The sequence below is a fragment of the Cherax quadricarinatus genome, chromosome 68 (genome assembly GCF_038502225.1).
Source record: "Cherax quadricarinatus isolate ZL_2023a chromosome 68, ASM3850222v1, whole genome shotgun sequence".
NCBI lineage: Eukaryota > Metazoa > Arthropoda > Malacostraca > Decapoda > Parastacidae > Cherax > Cherax quadricarinatus.
Window position 1 is genome coordinate 17,401,393 of NC_091359.1, and position 9,435 is coordinate 17,410,827.

A 9,435-nucleotide genomic window follows, 5' to 3' on the forward strand; every position below is an offset into this window, starting at 1 on the left:
ACAGAAGGAGGAAACTTATTCTCATCCCAGAACACAGAGATAGCTTTATTAACCACTTGGATCAATGTTTTAAGAATTACGAGCCCATTAGCACACAAAAATTCAGTTGCCACTGTTGAGACTGTCCTCACAGATCAAGTGAGCAGGATAAGAAAACATAAATCTTCCACTATAAATGACAATAAAAACCAGTGTAAATACTATAATGATCCAGAGCTACGCAATCTAACACATGCAGCTAGGAGGATTGGTAAAGCATACCGTGAATGTAGAACCCCAGACCTGTTCAGAACGTTCCAAGCTGCACTAACAAATGCAAGGAATAGAAAGCAAGAACTTAGACAACAGGAATGGAAACAATTTGTTAGTGAGTTAAATATATCTACCCCTTTAAGACTGGCTTGGAAAGGTATAATATTGATGAGAGTGATTGCCTCTTCATCGCGTATGAATTAGATAATGCATTAACTAAAGGTCGATCAACTGCTCCTGGAGAGGATGATATAACCTATGATATTCTCAGAACTCTAAGGCACGTGCCTGATAACCCTTTGTTAGCACTGTATAATCTCAGTTACACTGAGGGAGTTCTTCCTACTTCCTGTACCAATAGTCTCATTGTGCGTATCCCTAAGCCCCAACAGCCTGATACATTTAGACCGATCTCCTTAATTAGTTGTCTTTGTAAAATTTTTGAGAGAATGATACTTAACAGACTGGACTACAGAATCAGACACCAACTTTCCCCTTATCTCTATGGATTCACGAAAGGTAAAAGTGTGCATAATTGTATTTCCACCTTTCTCACTGCACACACCTCTACCAGTTTTACCACATTTATTTATCTAAAATCTGCATCTGACATCGCAAAAAGAACTTTTATATTACATGAACTAGCCAAAATGAATATTGGTGGTAGCCTACTCTGCTGGATAATAGGATACCTGTCCTCTACCAAGGCTTTAGGAGAGAGTCTAAAGAAATGTCCCTATGTACACGCAGGGAGGAGTTCTGAGCCCCATGCTATTTAATGTTCTGATTAACGCTCTCCTAAATACTCTACCTGCCTCACCTAAACATATAGCTATAAGCTATGCTGATGACATCATGATCCATACAACAGGGCATAAGATGAGTATCATTCTTAATGAAGCTCAATCAATTTGTAATCGACTAGGCCTCATAATATCTTCCTCTAAAACAGACATTAACAAGCAAACGACATCCCCCACCCATCTATTTGCAGGGTGAAAACATTAGCTACGTTAAAACTTACAGATATCTTGGTGTAGATGTACCCTTTAACAAATCTACTATACCACAACTAAATAAGAAATGCAAAGATAGGCTAAATGTCTCAAAGCTGTTCTGGCTACAACCTCAACTATGGTGCTAATGTGAGAATCGTGAGAATGATGTACATAGCCTATGTTAGGTCCTTAATTGATTATGCTGCTCCTATGTCGATATTAGCTAGAGAAAGTTCTCTCCGACCCTTGGAGATAATGCAGAATGAAGCTCTCAGAATTATTCTTGGCTGTCCCAAATCTACAAAGGTTCTTAATATGAGGAAGGAGCTTGGCATTTCTAGTATCAGTGATAGGATTACTGAGATTAACACTGTACCCAGTATTTTTTTATATATATATTTTATTTAAAACTTCATTACAACATATTAAATAAATAAAAAAAAACCATCCTTTATTAAACAGGTATGCAAAACAGAATACGTTATGACAAGAATTAAATTCCTAAACATCATTACATGTGGAAAATATATAGTATATTTTCCGAAAATAGTGTATTTGTATGTAAATTAATAAAATATATTGTATTTAATAAAAATTATATTATAAAAAATGGGAAGCTCGGCGCCTGCACGGTGGAGCAGGGGGAGTCGCCATGTTTTTGAATGAGCCAAGAAAATGCTAGTGAAAATAAGGTGTATAATTTTCGTCGCTCTAGAGGTTATATTGGGCTTACACCTCTCAAATAGAGCCAAAATTGTTGGAAGTGCATTTGAGCATTAAATCGATGTACAGGACAGCTCCAGGAACCTCAGATAAGCTATCTAAATTATGTTTGTAATTCTGGCCAGTGTTATCATCATAAATTTAGTTAGAGGGAGGTTTTTGAGTATTATACACAGTAATCTCCAGACTAATTGGTGAGTGTTATGACTATAAATTCTCCTTCTGTTATATAAATGTGTATATGTAATCATTATTAATTTTAATATACAGTCCACAAAAATTATAATAATTTTACCAGAATTCCTGGTGTGTATGTACATTTCATTTGCAATTAATATAGGTCTAGAGCAACTTGTGGAGAGATAGATGGTGGGTATCGAAGGGGGACATTTTTGTGACAGCACCGTGTCTTCCTTTGCAGATGACACCCAAATCTGCATGACAGTGTCTTCCATTGCAGACACTGCAAGGCTCCAGGTGGACATCAACCGAATCTTTCAGTGGGCTGCAGAAAACAATATGAAGTTTAACGATGAGAAATTTCAATTACTCAGATATGGCAAACACGAGGAAATTAAATCGTCATCAGAGTACAAAACAAATTCTGGCCACAAAATAGAGCGAAACACCAACGTCAAAGACCTGGGAGTGATCATGTCGGAGGATCTCACCTTCAAGGACCATAACATTGTATCAATCGCATCTGCTAGAAAAATGATAGGATGGAAAATGAGAACCTTCAAAACTAGGGAGGCCAAGCCCATGATGACACTCTTCAGGTCACTTGTTCTATCTAGGCTGGAATATTGCTGCACACTAACAGCACCTTTCAAGGCAGGTGAAATTGCTGACCTAGAAAATGTACAGAGAACCTTCACGGCGCGCATAACGGAGATAAAACACCTCAATTACTGGGAGCGCTTGAGGTTCCTGAACCTGTATTCCCTGGAACGCAGGAGGGAGAGATACATGATTATATACACCTGGAAAATCCTAGAGGGACTAGTACCGAACTTGCACACGAAAATCACTCACAACAAAAGCAAGACTCGGCAGACGATGCAACATCCCCCCAATGAAAAGCAGGGGTGTCACTAGCACGTTAAGACACCATACAATAAGTGTCAGGGGCCCGAGACTGTTCAACTGCCTCCCAGCACACATAAGGGGGATTACCAACAGACCCCTGGCAGTCTTCAAGCTGGCACTGGACAAGCACCTAAAGTCGGTTCCTGACCAGCCGGGCTGTGGCTCGTACGTTGGTTTGCGTGCAGCCAACAGTAACAGCCTGGTTGATCAGGCTCTGATCCACCAGGAGGCCTGGTCACAGACCGGGCCGCGGGGGCGTTGACCCCCGGAACTCTCTCCAGGAAACTCCAGGTAGGTGTCCTAAAAATCCCTACTTGTCTCTGTAACTTTAATAAATAATAATTATCTTTGTTACCATATACTTGTATGTATGTAATGAGATTCATCCAGGTAAATGTAATTATCCACAATACATAAATAACTTAGATATCAAACATGTATCCTTATACCTGGGCTACATGTATGTTAAACACACCGCAATGTGACATTATAACACTGAATATAATCGCACTTCATATACATTACACCCCGACACAAACATACACACTGCATCGGATCACCCCGGCACAAAACAAACACATTGTATTGGATTATCCCGACACCAACATACACATTATATTGGATCATACACAGTATACTGGATCACCCCGACACAAACATACAGGAGCATATATTTTCTCAGAATATGACGCTCACAGAAATATTTGTATTGTATTCATTAAAAACACCTTATATCATATACATAATACTATACATACATCCATTGAATACAATAAGAACACCACACCAGTATAACACATACTACTGACTGTTACATTACCGTTCACCATCCTACCCAAATACCCTACAATAAGAATATAAAAATAACACATACGACCAATAAACATGTCTAACACATTACCATATATTTTACTTCACTGAATTAAAAAACCCAGCCCATGCTGTGGTCGTGCCAACAAACTCAATCTAACCAACAACTGGGCACACTTTTGGCACTGATAACAGTCCTAATCCAAAATACACAGTATAGCAGTATCAGTACATATGTCACTACGTATGTCTGGCACATTCGCCAGGTTCAGTGCAGTTAATCATGACACAATAGACCATGCACTCCACACACAGCCAAAAACAGAATACACATCATTTCACATGTTTCTATAGATTACCTTGCCATCCATTCCTAGGGAGTAACAGCCCTCTCCCTGTATGCACCACCACATCCACTCACAACTACATTTACCACAACCACACATTACACAGATACCACAGCAACACACCCCTTGTGCATACTCAACCCCGGAGACGAGCCCGTTCCATCCCCTGAACTTCAACCCCCCCCCCGTCACAACGCTAACAAGCGCTCTCACATTCATACTACGATACCCCACTGGGAAAGCCTAGTCACAGCTACTTCCATAAATCCCCCTATTACAACACAACGTTCTAGAAATGGTCGCCGCCAACACCCTCTTGCGCACTTCCCAATCCTCCCTTCCCTCTCATCCCCCAGGATACAAAAAACAAAATCCGCAATTATATACGTGATTGCACGCTGCACAGACGCCTCCACGCCTCCCACATCCATATTTAACGCCCTCAATACTGATATCCCTCCCCCCCACTATCCCCAGAACCTTACCCATCCATTCCCTGATACCCCTAAATTATCACAAAAATACATTACATGAAATGCCGTCTCCCTATCTCCACACACCCGACACTCGCCCTCCACCATCAACCCTTTTTCCCTAAGCGCAGCACCCGGCAGCAGTATACCAAGGAGAAAATGGAACAATAGGAACAATACCTCTCGCACCTTTGGTCGCACGGGCACCAACCGTAACCTCTCCCATATATCCTCCCATGCATACATCTGGTAAATACCCTCAGCCTTCGCGACCACCTTCGCCCCTACGGCACACTCTAAAATACCCACCCGAACTTTAGTAGGTTCCTGAACATACAGCAACGCCCTCAACACGTCCTCACACACCCTCATCTCCGACCCTTCCCACCACATTCGCACTTCTTCATGTAAATCATTCACGCCCCTCCCCTCATGTCCCTGCACATGGCATAACCCCCACTTTAAATAAATACACTTGACTCTCAGCTGTAAATCAATCATCCCCAATCCCCCTCTGTTGACCGGTAGCATAACCACACTCCTACTCAACCATTCACACCCGGAACCCCAAAGAAAATGGAAAACCCTCCTTAACAGCCTCGTAACATCCGGACCTGCTAACAGATATACAGCTGCCACGTGCCAGACTTTACTATATGACAACACATTCACAACAATCGCATGTTGATGTATTGTCAAATGAGTTGGTCTCAACCAATCCAATCGCCCCACCTCGCCTCTCTCGCACTGCCCATATACACTATTCAACACACTTTTATCCTGTCCACCATATTCCAATGTACATTCCATCCCCAACTCTCCCTCCCCACCCAGTCTCCTAAGACCAGCAATTTTGATTTCCCCACATTCACTCTTAAACTGGTAACCCCTGCAGAACTATCAATAACATCCTCTACTGCACGTAAACTCCCCATCATTCTCACGAGAATTGTCGTGTCATCAACGTACCCTCTTATTCCCTGCTCTCCACTCCCCACTCCCCAATCCATCCCCACACATGCTCCCACCACTCTATAGAATGGGTCTTGTAAACAGGCAAACGACAATTGAGACAGGGGACAACCCTGCCTAATACCCCAACCCAAGGATACCCACTAACCCAACTTCCCATTTACCTGTACCTTTGTACAAGGTCTCTGCCCAACGCACCACCTCCTCCCCAAAACCCTGCCTCCTTAATATGTACCACAATGCCTCATGTTCCTGCCAATCTAACATTAAGACCCCCCCCCCCTTGGTCTCCCCTCCCAACCCTTCCATAAAATCCTTTATAATACCATGCCCATCATACATCGTCCTCCCAGTTACTCCATGTTGTCCTCTCACAACCACTCTATCCACCACACACTTCAGCCTATTTCCCAGAATTTTTGCAAAAACCTTATAATCAGCACACAACAATGATATCACCCTAAAGTCCAGCACCATGTCTTGTCGCTCACATTTTGGCACTAAAACTACAACCGCAGTCCCCTGCAACCCGCCCATCCTCCCCTCCCTTTTCATCGTATTCATCAGTTTCACTAAGAAGGTCTTCAAAACACTCCAATGGCTCACATAGAACTCGTAGGGCAAGCCATCCAAATCCGGTGCCTTACCTCGTGCCATCCCCTCCAAAGCCCTCCACACCTCCCATTCTTCAATATTCCCCCCAACTCCATGTGATCACTGCCACTTAGCACACAAGATACATTCTTCCCCAACCCCCCAAAGGCCCTCACATCCACCCCTGCACTCAGTAAATATCTTCCAAACCACCTATCCATGTAATCACTCATCGCTTCTGTTGTTCTTAACTCCTGTCCCACCCTATACCCACCTAAGTCCTCATGTACCACCAGCCTATCAATCTCCATAGCTATACGGCACTGCCTCTGTGCTCGTAACACACAGGCTGATGGTCGATCACCCCACACCGCCACTTCCAATCCACCCTGCACTCTCACCGCATCAAATCTATCATTCTGCAAATCTCGAATCCACCCCTTTAACAACTCGATTTCCTCCACAGAATACATCCCAGCCTGTGCACCCCTCTCATAACAACCCTGCAACCGACCCTCGAAATACTGTTGCAGCCCATACGTCATCCAACCCTCGTACTTTCCCCATCGCACATAAAACTGCCAGATTCTCTCCTTAGTTACCCCATCCCACCACACCAGTAAATCACTCACATCCCTACCCTCTCTCCACAAATCCTCCCACATTGTCCCAAAATCCAACCCCGCCTCCCCCACCCCAAGAAGTCTCACATTCAACTTCCAATACCCTGGATACCTCTTAAGCAAGCTGGCCCAAGTCAAGTCCGCATAAACAGCTCTATGATCCGAGTATACAGCATCCACCGTACACACACTCATCACCCGCACACTCCTCGTTACATATAACCTATCTAACCTGGCCGCATAACCCCATCTATGAAATGTATGCTCAACCATCAATTCCCCACTTCCAACAACATCCCCTAACCCCACGCCCAGCAAAAGATCCCTTAGGCAAACCAAAAAACACCCCACCCTCCGTGGCTCCATATCCCTTCTACATACCACACAGTTCCAATCGCCACCCACGATGGCTACCGAGGGAAGAGATCGCAAATAATAAATCAAAACATCATGCACAAACTCATTCTTCACCCGTACATCACGCTCCGCCAGCGCATACACACAAACCACTGCCAGTCGCTCACCCCTCCACTACCCATCTACCCAGAGTACCCTACCCCCCGTCCCCTCCCTCACATCTAATAGCAACAAACGGGCTTGTCTCTCGAATCAGGATCCCAACCCCACCCTTCAAACGTTCCGAATACGCCACAAACACACGATACCCATCCACTTTCAAATTCCGACCAACCTTAAAATTATGATCCTGCACAAACACTATATCTATGGCATAACGCCTTAAAAAACCCTGGAGCCACAGACGCTTCACATCCGCACACATCCCATTTACATTTACAGTCATACACCTGAAACCTTCGTGAAGGGTTTTACACATTGCCCTGGAACTCCTTTCACAGGCACATTACCAGCCTTTCGACTTTTCCCACCACGTTCTCCACTGTGAGCGCGGTTCCCCCCCCGGTGCAACACCTGACCGGACACACCTGTGGTGCCTCCACGCACCACGTCAACCCATGGTTTCTTCCCTGGCCTCTGCACCGGGGTCAAGACATCATCTGAGTCAGATTGCATTGCCGCCCTCTTTCGCCAAACACTCTCTGGATCCATGTCCTGCTTGGGAGATGCCTCACAATGTATCTCCACCGCCACCTCGACCACAGTCACCACTCCCATCGAAGCAGTATCTGCAGTCAGCTGACTGCCTCTCCTCACATCATCATGCTCCTCTGGTCCTTCCACTGACTGTACATCGTCCTCAGCTCTCGTTGTCTCCAAAAGCCTGTCCATCAGCTGCTCCAGAGCCACATCCTCCACCCGTTCCTTGCCACTCAGCTCGGTCTCCCCTTCCACCAAAGCAGAGACCATAGAGCCTACAAGCATTGACGGGCTTTACCCCACCGTCGGGAACTCTCTCTCCATCTCCTCGCTCCAGGAAGAACCATGGCCATGTACAGGTGTCCCGCTGACAGGCCCCGCCTTCGGGTCAGGCCCCTGCTCCGTCCCTCTGCCTGCATCCTGTCGTTGCTGCTGTCTCCCACACTGGGCTGCCATATGGTCATAAGTGCCACAGAGCCTGCAAGTCTTGCACTGCCCTGCATAATACACCATCACTTGTGTCCGGAAGTCTTCTAGGATGACATACGATGGGATTGAATGCCTCAGCATCATCTTCAGGTTGAACGTACCCTCTGGCAAGCCGGCGTACGCCCCATCCGCCCAAGTACCTGCTGTCACCAGATGCACAGTGCTATATCGTTCAAAAACGTTCCTTAGGTCCGCCTTGTCAGCCTCGAAAGGCACATTACGTACCTTCACCCAGGTGTAGTGTCTCGACACATCAATGAGACGAACTTGCACTGCCAATTTGACTTCCACACAGCCATCTTGATACTTTTCCACCAGGCATTCATACACTGCTGTTGATCGTAACTTGACGAATATCCGGAAAGCCCCGTTGAACGACACACCGTACACATCTTGATCTGCAACGCCATATGTGTCGTGGATAATCATAGGTAGAATCACTTGTGCGGACTGAGGTGTAACTACACCCTGCACTAACTCAATGCACACAATGTTGACACGCCTCCTTGCATACTGTGCCATCTTGAGAAAACCAAACTGTGCAGGAAGGCCACTCAACCAGGAGCGTGTGCGCAACAGAACCTCTCAGCCCGAGAGCGAAGAGGCCAATGAGCAAATCTACTATATCACAACTAAATAAGAAATGCAAACATAGGCTAAATGGTCTCAAAGCTGTTGCTGGCTACAACCTCAACTATGGTGCTAATGTGAGAATCGTGAGAATGATGTACATGTTAGGTCCTTAATTGATTATGCTGCTCCTATGTCGATATTAGCTAGAGAAAGTTCTCTCCGACCCTTGGAGATAATGCAAAATGAAGCTCTCAGAATTATTCTTGGCTGTCCCAAATCTACAAAGGTTCTTAATATGAGGAAGGAGCTTGGTATTTCTAGTAACAGTGATAGGATTACTGAGATTAACACTGTACCCGGTATTAGAATATTAAGAAATGAACCAGACACTGTCACTATGAATCTTACTAAATGTCTACAAGTAAATTCACACAGT